At 65.1% G+C, this 13,531-nt stretch overlaps 1 protein-coding gene across 2 annotated transcripts in view; it reads right to left on the reverse strand.

Annotated features, from left to right (window-relative positions):
* tbc1d7 (TBC1 domain family, member 7) overlaps positions 1-13,158 on the reverse strand; it is a 47,455-nt gene extending 34,297 nt beyond the window's left edge. The window contains exon 1 of one of the 2 annotated variants that reach the window (XM_068001742.1): positions 13,025-13,158. The gene's annotated coding sequence lies outside the window, so the exon portion shown is untranslated. The remainder of the gene's footprint in view (positions 1-13,024) is intronic. The other variant, XM_068001741.1, reaches the window with a different exon arrangement.
* Positions 13,159-13,531: the final 373 nt, after the last annotated feature.

Below are 13,531 nucleotides of genomic sequence, written 5' to 3' on the forward strand. Positions count from 1 at the left end.
GTTTCTACACTGAGGGACTAAAATGGACCTTATTTGTATTAATCTTGTGAACAGACTCTGGATTGCTATTGACCAAAAAATAACTCAAAAGCATCATCTTGTGATCGTGAAGAATCTTTACTCGCTGGTCAGTACCTGCAGGCTGAGCACATCAGACACTGTCTGGTCTCCATAAGGATGAGCACCATAGTCAGTAACCGCGGTGAAGCACAGACTATGCCCAGCGGTCAGTAACTGGTCACTACTGACTGGTACATGGGCCGGCGAATGATCAGTGCGGACTGTGTGCGGGGTCAGAGACTCTCTCAGTGCGGACTGTGTGCGGGGTCAGAGACTCTCTCGGTGCGGACTGTGTGCAGGGTCAGAGACTCTCTCAGTGCGGGGTCAGAGACTCTCTCGGTGCGGACTGTGTGCGGGGTCAGAGACTCTCTCGGTGCGGACTGTGTGCGGGGTCAGAGACTCTCTCGGTGCGGACTGTGTGCGGGGTCAGAGACTCTCTCAGTGCGGACTGTGTGCGGGGTCAGAGACTCTCTCAGTGCGGGGTCAGAGACTCTCTCAGTGCGGACTGTGTGCGGGGTCAGAGACTCTCTCCGTGCGGACCGTGTGCGGGGTCAGAGACTCTCTCCGTGCGGACTGTGTGCGGGGTCAGAGACTCTCTCCGTGCGGACTGTGTGCGGGGTCAGAGACTCTCTCAGTGCGATCTGTGTGCGGGGTCAGAGACTCTCTCAGTGCGGACTGTGTGCGGGGTCAGAGACTCTCTCAGTGCGGTCTGTGTGCGGGGTCAGAGACTCTCTCCGTGCGGACCGTGTGCGGGGTCAGAGACTCTCTCAGTGCGGGGTCAGAGACTCTCTCCGTGCGGACTGTGTGCGGGGTCAGAGACTCTCTCGGTGCGGACTGTGTGCGGGGTCAGAGACTCTCTCCGTGCGGACTGTGTGCGGGGTCAGAGACTCTCTCGGTGCGGACTGTGTGCGGGGTCAGAGACTCTCTCGGTGCGGACTGTGGCGGGGTCAGAGACTCTCTCGGTGCGGACTGTGTGCGGGGTCAGAGACTCTCTCGGTGCGGACTGTGGCGGGGTCAGAGACTCTCTCCGTGCGGACTGTGTGCGGGGTCAGAGACTCTCTCAGTGCGGACTGTGTGCGGGGTCAGAGACTCTCTCGGTGCGGACTGTGTGCGGGGTCAGAGACTCTCTCGGTGCGGACTGTGTGCGGGGTCAGAGACTCTCTCGGTGCGGACTGTGTGCGGGGTCAGAGACTCTCTCCGTGCGGACTGTGTGCGGGGTCAGAGACTCTCTCGGTGCGGTCTGTGTGCGGGGTCAGAGACTCTCTCGGTGCGGACCGTGTGCGGGGTCAGAGACTCTCTCGGTGCGGACCGTGTGCGGGGTCAGAGACTCTCTCAGTGCGGACTGTGTGCGGGGTCAGAGACTCTCTCAGTGCGGTCTGTGTGCGGGGTCAGAGACTCTCTCCGTGCGGACCGTGTGCGGGGTCAGAGACTCTCTCAGTGCGGGGTCAGAGACTCTCTCGGTGCGGACTGTGTGCGGGGTCAGAGACTCTCTCGGTGCGGACTGTGTGCGGGGTCAGAGACTCTCTCCGTGCGGACTGTGTGCGGGGTCAGAGACTCTCTCGGTGCGGACTGTGGCGGGGTCAGAGACTCTCTCGGTGCGGACTGTGTGCGGGGTCAGAGACTCTCTCGGTGCGGACTGTGTGCGGGGTCAGAGACTCTCTCGGTGCGGACTGTGTGCGGGGTCAGAGACTCTCTCGGTGCGGACTGTGTGCGGGGTCAGAGACTCTCTCCGTGCGGACTGTGTGCGGGGTCAGAGACTCTCTCGGTGCGGTCTGTGTGCGGGGTCAGAGACTCTCTCGGTGCGGACCGTGTGCGGGGTCAGAGACTCTCTCGGTGCGGACCGTGTGCGGGGTCAGAGACTCTCTCGGTGCGGACTGTGTGCGGGGTCAGAGACTCTCTCGGTGCGGACTGTGTGCGGGGTCAGAGACTCTCTCCGTGCGGACTGTGTGCGGGGTCAGAGACTCTCTCGGTGCGGTCTGTGTGCGGGGTCAGAGACTCTCTCAGTGCGGACTGTGTGCGGGGTCAGAGACTCCCTCCGTGCGGACCGTGTGCAGGGTCAGAGACACTCTCAGTGCGGACTGTGTGCGGGGTCAGAGACTCTCTCGGTGCGGACTGTGTGCGGGGTCAGAGACTCTCTCGGTGCGGACTGTGTGCGGGGTCAGAGACTCTCTCCGTGCGGACTGTGTGCGGGGTCAGAGACTCTCTCAGTGCGGACCGTGTGCGGGGTCAGAGACTCTCTCAGTGCGGACCGTGTGCGGGGTCAGATACTCTCTCCGTGCGGACCGTGTGCGGGGTCAGAGACTCTCTCGGTGCGGACTGTGTGCGGGGTCAGAGACTCTCTCGGTGCGGACTGTGTGCGGGGTCAGAGACTCTCTCGGTGCGGACTGTGTGCGGGGTCAGAGACTCTCTCGGTGTGGACCGTGTGCGGGGTCAGAGACTCTCTCGGTGCGGACAGTGTGCGGGGTCAGGGACTCTCTCAGTGCGGACTGTGTGTGGGGTCAGAGACTCTCAGTGCGGACTGTGTGCGGGGTCAGAGACTCTCTCGGTGCGGACTGTGTGCGGGGTCAGAGACTCTCTCGGTGTGGACCGTGTGCGGGGTCAGAGACTCTCTCGGTGCGGACCGTGTGCGGGGTCAGAGACTCTCTCGGTGCGGACTGTGTGCGGGGTCAGAGACTCTCTCCGTGCGGACTGTGTGCGGGGTCAGAGACTCTCTCAGTGCGATCTGTGTGCGGGGTCAGAGACTCTCTCAGTGCGGACTGAGTGCGGGGTCAGAGACTCTCTCCGTGCGGACCGTGTGCGGGGTCAGAGACTCTCTCCGTGCGGACCGTGTGCGGGGTCAGAGACTCTCTCCGTGCGGACCGTGTGCGGGGTCAGAGACTCTCTCGGTGCGGACTGTGTGCGGGGTCAGAGACTCTCTCGGTGCGGACCGTGTGCGGGGTCAGATACTCTCTCGGTGTGGACCGTGTGCGGGGTCAGAGACTCTCTCGGTGCGGACTGTGGCGGGGTCAGAGACTCTCTCGGTGCGGACTGTGTGCGGGGTCAGAGACTCTCTCCGTGCGGACTGTGTGCGGGGTCAGAGACTCTCTCCGTGCGGACTGTGTGCGGGGTCAGAGACTCTCTCGGTGCGGACTGTGTGCGGGGTCAGAGACTCTCTCGGTGCGGACTGTGTGCGGGGTCAGAGACTCTCTCCGTGCGGACTGTGTGCGGGGTCAGAGACTCTCTCGGTGCGGACTGTGTGCGGGGTCAGAGACTCTCTCGGTGCGGACCGTGTGCGGGGGTCAGAGACTCTCTCGGTGCGGACCGTGTGCGGGGTCAGAGACTCTCTCCGTGCGGACCGTGTGCGGGGTCAGAGACTCTCTCAGTGCGATCTGTGTGCGGGGTCAGAGACTCTCTCAGTGCGGACTGTGTGCGGGGTCAGAGACTCTCTCAGTGCGGACTGTGTGCGGGGTCAGAGACTCTCTCCGTGCGGACCGTGTGCGGGGTCAGAGACTCTCTCCGTGCGATCTGTGTACGGGGGTCAGAGACTCTCTCGGTGCGGACCGTGTGCGGGGTCAGAGACTCTCTCGGTGCGGACCGTGTGCGGGGTCAGAGACTCTCTCCGTGCGGACCGTGTGCGGGGTCAGAGACTCTCTCAGTGCGATCTGTGTGCGGGGGTCAGAGACTCTCTCGGTGCGGACCGTGTGCGGGGTCAGAGACTCTCTCGGTGCGGACCGTGTGCGGGGTCAGAGACTCTCTCGGTGCGGACTGTGTGCGGGGTCAGAGACTCTCTCCGTGCGGACTGTGTGCGGGGTCAGAGACTCTCTCAGTGCGGACCGTGTGCGGGGTCAGAGACTCTCTCAGTGCGGACCGTGTGCGGGGTCAGATACTCTCTCCGTGCGGACCGTGTGCGGGGTCAGAGACTCTCTCGGTGCGGACTGTGTGCGGGGTCAGAGACTCTCTCGGTGCGGACTGTGTGCGGGGTCAGAGACTCTCTCGGTGCGGACTGTGTGCGGGGTCAGAGACTCTCTCGGTGTGGACCGTGTGCGGGGTCAGAGACTCTCTCGGTGCGGACAGTGTGCGGGGTCAGGGACTCTCTCAGTGCGGACTGTGTGTGGGGTCAGAGACTCTCAGTGCGGACTGTGTGCGGGGTCAGAGACTCTCTCGGTGCGGACTGTGTGCGGGGTCAGAGACTCTCTCGGTGTGGACCGTGTGCGGGGTCAGAGACTCTCTCGGTGCGGACCGTGTGCGGGGTCAGAGACTCTCTCGGTGCGGACTGTGTGCGGGGTCAGAGACTCTCTCCGTGCGGACTGTGTGCGGGGTCAGAGACTCTCTCCGTGCGATCTGTGTGCGGGGTCAGAGACTCTCTCAGTGCGGACTGTGTGCGGGGTCAGAGACTCTCTCCGTGCGGACCGTGTGCGGGGTCAGAGACTCTCTCCGTGCGGACCGTGTGCGGGGTCAGAGACTCTCTCCGTGCGGACCGTGTGCGGGGTCAGAGACTCTCTCGGTGCGGACTGTGTGCGGGGTCAGAGACTCTCTCGGTGCGGACCGTGTGCGGGGTCAGATACTCTCTCGGTGTGGACCGTGTGCGGGGTCAGAGACTCTCTCGGTGCGGACTGTGGCGGGGTCAGAGACTCTCTCGGTGCGGACTGTGTGCGGGGTCAGAGACTCTCTCCGTGCGGACTGTGTGCGGGGTCAGAGACTCTCTCCGTGCGGACTGTGTGCGGGGTCAGAGACTCTCTCGGTGCGGACTGTGTGCGGGGTCAGAGACTCTCTCGGTGCGGACTGTGTGCGGGGTCAGAGACTCTCTCCGTGCGGACTGTGTGCGGGGTCAGAGACTCTCTCGGTGCGGACTGTGTGCGGGGTCAGAGACTCTCTCGGTGCGGACCGTGTGCGGGGGTCAGAGACTCTCTCGGTGCGGACCGTGTGCGGGGTCAGAGACTCTCTCCGTGCGGACCGTGTGCGGGGTCAGAGACTCTCTCAGTGCGATCTGTGTGCGGGGTCAGAGACTCTCTCAGTGCGGACTGTGTGCGGGGTCAGAGACTCTCTCCGTGCGGACCGTGTGCGGGGTCAGAGACTCTCTCAGTGCGGACTGTGTGCGGGGTCAGAGACTCTCTCAGTGCGGACTGTGTGCGGGGTCAGAGACTCTCTCCGTGCGGACCGTGTGCGGGGTCAGAGACTCTCTCCGTGCGATCTGTGTGCGGGGGTCAGAGACTCTCTCGGTGCGGACCGTGTGCGGGGTCAGAGACTCTCTCGGTGCGGACCGTGTGCGGGGTCAGAGACTCTCTCCGTGCGGACCGTGTGCGGGGTCAGAGACTCTCTCAGTGCGATCTGTGTGCGGGGGTCAGAGACTCTCTCGGTGCGGACCGTGTGCGGGGTCAGAGACTCTCTCGGTGCGGACCGTGTGCGGGGTCAGAGACTCTCTCGGTGCGGACCGTGTGCGGGGTCAGAGACTCTCTCCGTGCGGACCGTGTGCGGGGTCAGAGACTCTCTCCGTGCGGACCGTGTGCGGGGTCAGAGACTCTCTCAGTGCGATCTGTGTGCGGGGGTCAGAGACTCTCTCGGTGCGGACCGTGTGCGGGGTCAGAGACTCTCTCGGTGCGGACCGTGTGCGGGGTCAGAGACTCTCTCAGTGCGGACTGTGTGCGGGGTCAGAGACTCTCTCAGTGCGGACCGTGTGCGGGGTCAGAGACTCTCTCAGTGCGGACTGTGTGCGGGGTCAGAGACTCTCTCCGTGCGGACCGTGTGCGGGGTCAGAGACTCTCTCAGTGCGGACTGTGTGCGGGGTCAGAGACTCTCTCGGTGCGGACTGTGTGCGGGGTCAGAGACTCTCTCGGTGCGGACCGTGTGCGGGGTCAGAGACTCTCTCGGTGCGGACCGTGTGCGGGGTCAGAGACTCTCTCGGTGCGGACCGTGTGCGGGGTCAGAGACTCTCTCGGTGCGGACCGTGTGCGGGGTCAGAGACTCTCTCAGTGCGGACTGTGTGCGGGGTCAGAGACTCTCTCCGTGCGGACCGTGTGCGGGGTCAGAGACTCTCTCAGTGCGGACTGTGTGCGGGGTCAGAGACTCTCTCCGTGCGGACTGTGTGCGGGGTCAGAGACTCTCTCGGTGCGGACTGTGTGCGGGGTCAGAGACTCTCTCGGTGCGGACTGTGTGCGGGGTCAGAGACTCTCTCGGTGCGGACTGTGTGCGGGGTCAGAGACTCTCTCCGTGCGGACTGTGTGCGGGGTCAGAGACTCTCTCGGTGCGGACTGTGTGCGGGGTCAGAGACTCTCTCGGTGCGGACCGTGTGCGGGGGTCAGAGACTCTCTCGGTGCGGACCGTGTGCGGGGTCAGAGACTCTCTCCGTGCGGACCGTGTGCGGGGTCAGAGACTCTCTCAGTGCGATCTGTGTGCGGGGTCAGAGACTCTCTCAGTGCGGACTGTGTGCGGGGTCAGAGACTCTCTCCGTGCGGACCGTGTGCGGGGTCAGAGACTCTCTCAGTGCGGACTGTGTGCGGGGTCAGAGACTCTCTCAGTGCGGACTGTGTGCGGGGTCAGAGACTCTCTCCGTGCGGACCGTGTGCGGGGTCAGAGACTCTCTCCGTGCGATCTGTGTGCGGGGGTCAGAGACTCTCTCGGTGCGGACCGTGTGCGGGGTCAGAGACTCTCTCCGTGCGGACTGTGTGCGGGGTCAGAGACTCTCTCCGTGCGGACTGTGTGCGGGGTCAGAGACTCTCTCGGTGCGGACTGTGTGCGGGGTCAGAGACTCTCTCGGTGCGGACTGTGTGCGGGGTCAGAGACTCTCTCCGTGCGGACTGTGTGCGGGGTCAGAGACTCTCTCGGTGCGGACTGTGTGCGGGGTCAGAGACTCTCTCGGTGCGGACCGTGTGCGGGGGTCAGAGACTCTCTCGGTGCGGACCGTGTGCGGGGTCAGAGACTCTCTCCGTGCGGACCGTGTGCGGGGTCAGAGACTCTCTCAGTGCGATCTGTGTGCGGGGTCAGAGACTCTCTCAGTGCGGACTGTGTGCGGGGTCAGAGACTCTCTCCGTGCGGACCGTGTGCGGGGTCAGAGACTCTCTCAGTGCGGACTGTGTGCGGGGTCAGAGACTCTCTCAGTGCGGACTGTGTGCGGGGTCAGAGACTCTCTCCGTGCGGACCGTGTGCGGGGTCAGAGACTCTCTCCGTGCGATCTGTGTGCGGGGGTCAGAGACTCTCTCGGTGCGGACCGTGTGCGGGGTCAGAGACTCTCTCGGTGCGGACCGTGTGCGGGGTCAGAGACTCTCTCCGTGCGGACCGTGTGCGGGGTCAGAGACTCTCTCAGTGCGATCTGTGTGCGGGGGTCAGAGACTCTCTCGGTGCGGACCGTGTGCGGGGTCAGAGACTCTCTCGGTGCGGACCGTGTGCGGGGTCAGAGACTCTCTCGGTGCGGACCGTGTGCGGGGTCAGAGACTCTCTCCGTGCGGACCGTGTGCGGGGTCAGAGACTCTCTCCGTGCGGACCGTGTGCGGGGTCAGAGACTCTCTCAGTGCGATCTGTGTGCGGGGGTCAGAGACTCTCTCGGTGCGGACCGTGTGCGGGGTCAGAGACTCTCTCGGTGCGGACCGTGTGCGGGGTCAGAGACTCTCTCCGTGCGGACTGTGTGCGGGGTCAGAGACTCTCTCAGTGCGGACCGTGTGCGGGGTCAGAGACTCTCTCAGTGCGGACTGTGTGCGGGGTCAGAGACTCTCTCCGTGCGGACCGTGTGCGGGGTCAGAGACTCTCTCAGTGCGGACCGTGTGCGGGGTCAGAGACTCTCTCGGTGCGGACCGTGTGCGGGGTCAGAGACTCTCTCAGTGCGGACTGTGTGCGGGGTCAGAGACTCTCTCCGTGCGGACCGTGTGCGGGGTCAGAGACTCTCTCAGTGCGGACTCTGTGCGGGGTCAGAGACTCTCTCGGTGCGGACCGTGTGCGGGGTCAGAGACTCTCTCCGTGCGGACCGTGTGCGGGGTCAGAGACTCTCTCGGTGCGGACCGTGTGCGGGGTCAGAGACTCTCTCGGTGCGGACTGTGTGCGGGGTCAGAGACTCTCTCCGTGCGGACCGTGTGCGGGGTCAGAGACTCTCTCGGTGCGGACCGTGTGCGGGGTCAGAGACTCTCTCGGTGCGGACTGTGTGCGGGGTCAGAGACTCTCTCGGTGCGGACTGTGGCGGGGTCAGAGACTCTCTCCGTGCGGACCGTGTGCGGGGTCAGAGACTCTCTCCGTGCGGACCGTGTGCGGGGTCAGAGACTCTCTCCGTGCGGACCGTGTGCGGGGGTCAGAGACTCTCTCGGTGCGGACTGTGTGCGGGGTCAGAGACTCTCTCGGTGCGGACTGTGTGCGGGGTCAGAGACTCTCTCGGTGCGGACTGTGTGCGGGGTCAGAGACTCTCTCGGTGCGGACTGTGTGCGGGGTCAGAGACTCTCTCGGTGCGGACTGTGTGCGGGGTCAGAGACTCTCTCGGTGCGGACTGTGTGCGGGGTCAGAGACTCTCTCGGTGCGGACTGTGTGCGGGGTCAGAGACTCTCTCGGTGCGGACCGTGTGCGGGGGTCAGAGACTCTCTCCGTGCGGACTGTGTGCGGGGTCAGAGACTCTCTCGGTGCGGACTGTGTGCGGGGTCAGAGACTCTCTCGGTGCGGACTGTGTGCGGGGTCAGGGTCTCTCTCGGTGCGGACCGTGTGCAGGGTCAGAGACACTCTCAGTGCGGACCGTGTGCGGGGGTCAGAGACTCTCTCCGTGCGGACTGTGTGCGGGGTCAGAGACTCTCTCGGTGCGGACTGTGTGCGGGGTCAGAGACTCTCTCGGTGCGGACTGTGTGCGGGGTCAGAGACTCTCTCGGTGCGGACTGTGTGCGGGGTCAGGGTCTCTCTCGGTGCGGACTGTGTGCGGGGTCAGAGACTCTCTCGGTGCGGACTGTGTGCGGGGTCAGAGACTCTCTCAGTGCGGACTGTGTGCGGGGTCAGAGACTCTCTCAGTGCGGACCGTGTGCGGGGGTCAGAGACTCTCTCGGTGCGGACTGTGTGCGGGGTCAGAGACTCTCTCAGTGCGGACCGTGTGCGGGGGTCAGAGACTCTCTCGGTGCGGACTGTGTGCGGGGTCAGAGACTCTCTCCGTGCGGACCGTGTGCGGGGTCAGAGACTCTCTCCGTGCGGACCGTGTGCGGGGTCAGAGACTCTCTCCGTGCGGACCGTGTGCGGGGGTCAGAGACTCTCTCGGTGCGGACTGTGTGCGGGGTCAGAGACTCTCTCGGTGCGGACTGTGTGCGGGGTCAGAGACTCTCTCGGTGCGGACTGTGTGCGGGGTCAGAGACTCTCTCGGTGCGGACTGTGTGCGGGGTCAGAGACTCTCTCGGTGCGGACTGTGTGCGGGGTCAGAGACTCTCTCGGTGCGGACTGTGTGCGGGGTCAGGGTCTCTCTCGGTGCGGACTGTGTGCGGGGTCAGAGACTCTCTCCGTGCGGACTGTGTGCGGGGTCAGAGACTCTCTCGGTGCGGACCGTGTGCGGGGGTCAGAGACTCTCTCCGTGCGGACTGTGTGCGGGGTCAGAGACTCTCTCGGTGCGGACTGTGTGCGGGGTCAGAGACTCTCTCGGTGCGGACTGTGTGCGGGGTCAGGGTCTCTCTCGGTGCGGACCGTGTGCAGGGTCAGAGACACTCTCAGTGCGGACCGTGTGCGGGGGTCAGAGACTCTCTCCGTGCGGACTGTGTGCGGGGTCAGAGACTCTCTCGGTGCGGACTGTGTGCGGGGTCAGAGACTCTCTCGGTGCGGACTGTGTGCGGGGTCAGAGACTCTCTCGGTGCGGACTGTGTGCGGGGTCAGGGTCTCTCTCGGTGCGGACTGTGTGCGGGGTCAGAGACTCTCTCGGTGCGGACTGTGTGCGGGGTCAGAGACTCTCTCGGTGCGGACTGTGTGCGGGGTCAGAGACTCTCTCGGTGCGGACCGTGTGCGGGGGTCAGAGACTCTCTCCGTGCGGACTGTGTGCGGGGTCAGAGACTCTCTCGGTGCGGACTGTGTGCGGGGTCAGAGACTCTCTCGGTGCGGACCGTGTGCGGGGTCAGAGACACTCTCAGTGCGGACCGTGTGCGGGGGTCAGAGACTCTCTCCGTGCGGACTGTGTGCGGGGTCAGAGACTCTCTCGGTGCGGACTGTGTGCGGGGTCAGAGACTCTCTCGGTGCGGACTGTGTGCGGGGTCAGAGACTCTCTCGGTGCGGACTGTGTGCGGGGTCAGGGTCTCTCTCGGTGCGGACTGTGTGCGGGGTCAGAGACTCTCTCGGTGCGGACTGTGTGCGGGGTCAGAGACTCTCTCGGTGCGGACTGTGTGCGGGGTCAGAGACTCTCTCGGTGCGGACCGTGTGCGGGGGTCAGAGACTCTCTCCGTGCGGACTGTGTGCGGGGTCAGAGACTCTCTCGGTGCGGACTGTGTGCGGGGTCAGAGACTCTCTCGGTGCGGACTGTGTGCGGGGTCAGGGTCTCTCTCGGTGCGGACCGTGTGCGGGGTCAGAGACACTCTCAGTGCGGACCGTGTGCGGGGGTCAGAGACTCTCTCGGTGCGGACCGTGTGCGGGGTCAGAGACTCTCTCGGTGCGGACCGTGTGCGGGGTCAGAGACTCTCTCGGTGCGGACCGTGTGCGGGGTCAGGGTCTCTCTCAGTGCGGACTGTGTGCGGGGTCAGAGACTCTCTCGGTGCGGACTGTGTGCGGGGTCAGAGACTCTCTCGGTGCGGACTGTGTGCGGGGTCAGGGTCTCTCTCGGTGCGGACCGTGTGAGGGGTCAGAGACTCTCTCCGTGCGGACTGTGTGCGGGGTCAGAGACTCTCTCGGTGCGGACCGTGTGAGGGGTCAGAGACTCTCTCGGTGCGGACTGTGTGCGGGGTCAGAGACTCTCTCGGTGCGGACTGTGTGCGGGGTCAGAGACTCTCTCGGTGCGGACTGTGTGCGGGGTCAGAGACTCTCTCGGTGCGGACTGTGTGCGGGGTCAGAGACTCTCTCGGTGCGGACTGTGTGCGGGGTCAGAGACTCTCTCCGTGCGGACTGTGTGCGGGGTCAGAGACTCTCTCGGTGCGGACTGTGTGCGGGGTCAGAGACTCTCTCGGTGCGGACTGTGTGCGGGGTCAGAGACTCTCTCCGTGCGGACTGTGTGCGGGGTCAGAGACTCTCCGTGCGGACTGTGTGCGGGGTCAGAGACTCTCTCCGTGCGGACTGTGTGCGGGGTCAGAGACTCTCTCGGTGCGGACTGTGTGCGGGGTCAGGGTCTCTCTCGGTGCGGACTGTGTGCGGGGTCAGAGACTCTCTCAGTGCGGACTGTGTGCGGGGTCAGGGTCTCTCTCGGTGCGGACTGTGTGCGGGGTCAGAGACTCTCTCGGTGCGGACTGTGTGCGGGGTCAGGGTCTCTCTCGGTGCGGACTGTGTGCGGGGTCAGAGACTCTCTCAGTGCGGACTGTGTGCGGGGTCAGAGACTCTCTCGGTGCGGACTGTGTGCGGGGTCAGGGTCTCTCTCGGTGCGGACTGTGTGCGGGGTCAGAGACTCTCTCGGTGCGGACTGTGTGCGGGGTCAGAGACTCTCTCGGTGCGGACTGTGTGCGGGGTCAGAGACTCTCAGTGCGGACTGTGTGCGGGGTCAGAGACTCTCTCGGTGCGGACTGTGTGCGGGGTCAGAGACTCTCTCGGTGCGGACTGTGTGCGGGGTCAGAGACTCTCTCAGTGCGGACTGTGTGCGGGGTCAGAGACTCTCTCCGTGCGGACTGTGTGCGGGGTCAGAGACTCTCAGTGCGGACTGTGTGCGGGGTCAGAGACTCTCTCGGTGCGGACTGTGTGCGGGGTCAGAGACTCTCAGTGCGGACTGTGTGCGGGGTCAGAGACTCTCTCGGTGCGGACTGTGTGCGGGGTCAGAGACTCTCTCGGTGCGGACCGTGTGCGGGGTCAGAGACTCTCTCGGTGCGGACTGTGTGCGGGGTCAGAGACTCTCTCGGTGCGGACTGTGTGCGGAGTCAGAGACTCTCAGTGCGGACTGTGTGCGGGGTCAGAGACTCTCTCGGTGCGGACTGTGTGCGGGGTCAGAGACTCTCTCGGTGCGGACTGTGTGCGGAGTCAGAGACTCTCAGTGCGGACCGTGTGCGGGGTCAGAGACTCTCTCGGTGCGGACTGTGTGCGGGGTCAGAGACTCTCTCGGTGCGGACTGTGTGCGGAGTCAGAGACTCTCAGTGCGGACTGTGTGCGGGGTCAGAGACTCTCTCGGTGTCGGGTGTGACGCCCACTCCGCCCCTCACTACACGCCGTCAAACGCGCTCCCCCAGCCCGGCCCGGGCCCACTCGCCGATCCCCGGGCCCGGGCCCACTCGCCGATCCCCGGGCCCGGGCCCACTCGCCGATCCCCGGGCCCGGGCCCACTCGCCGATCCCCGGGCCCGGGCCCACTCGCCGATCCCCGGGCCCGGGCCCACTCGCCGATCCCCGGGCCCGGGCCCACTCGCCGATCCCCGGGCCCGGGCCCACTCGCCGATCCCCGGGCCCGGGCCCACTCGCCGATCCCCGGGCCCGGGCCCACTCGCCGATCCCCGGGCCCGGGCCCACTCGCCGATCCCCGGGCCCGGGCCCACTCGCCGATCCCCGGGCCCGGGCCCACTCGCCGATCCCCGGGCCCGGGCCCACTCGCCGATCCCCGGGCCCGGGCCCACTCGCCGATCCCCGGGCCCGGGCCCACTCGCCGATCCCCGGGCCCACTCGCCGATCCCCGGGCCCGGGCCCACTCGCCGATCCCCGGGCCCACTCGCCGATCCCCGGGCCCACTCGCCGATCCCCGGGCCCGGGCCCACTCGCCGATCCCCGGGCCCGGGCCCACTCGCCGATCCCCGGGCCCGGGCCCACTCGCCGATCCCCGGGCCCGGGCCCACTCGCCGATCCCCGGGCCCGGGCCCACTCGCCGATCCCCGGGCCCGGGCCCACTCGCCGATCCCCGGGCCCGGGCCCACTCGCCGATCCCCGGGCCCACTCACCGATCCCCGGCGACCAGCGACCGCCCCGAACAAGAACACCGCCCGGGCGAGGAAGTGACGTCCAAAGAGGCAGCCGGAAGGAGCAAGAAAGAGGAAATGTGAGACAGAAATAAAGAGAGAAAGAGAAAGAGAGAAAGAGGATCAGAGAGAGAGAGAGAGGATCAGAGAGAGAGAGAGAGGATCAGAGAGAGAGAGAGGATCAGAGAGAGAGAGAGAGGATCAGAGAGAGAGAGAGAGAGAGGATCAGAGAGAGAGAGAGAGGATCAGAGAGAGAGAGAAAGAAGAGGATCAGAGAGAGAGAGAGAGGATCAGAGAGAGAGAGAGGATCAGAGAGATGAGAGAGAGGATCAGAGAGAGAGAGAGAGGATCAGAGAGAGAGAGAGGATCAGAGAGAGAGAGAGAGGATCAGAGAGAGAGAGAGGATCAGAGAGAGAGAGAGAGGATCAGAGAGAGAGAGAGAGAGAGGATCAGAGAGAGAGAGAGAGGATCAGAGAGAGAGAGAGAGAG

This window comes from Heptranchias perlo, chromosome 2 (assembly GCF_035084215.1).
Source record: "Heptranchias perlo isolate sHepPer1 chromosome 2, sHepPer1.hap1, whole genome shotgun sequence".
NCBI lineage: Eukaryota > Metazoa > Chordata > Chondrichthyes > Hexanchiformes > Hexanchidae > Heptranchias > Heptranchias perlo.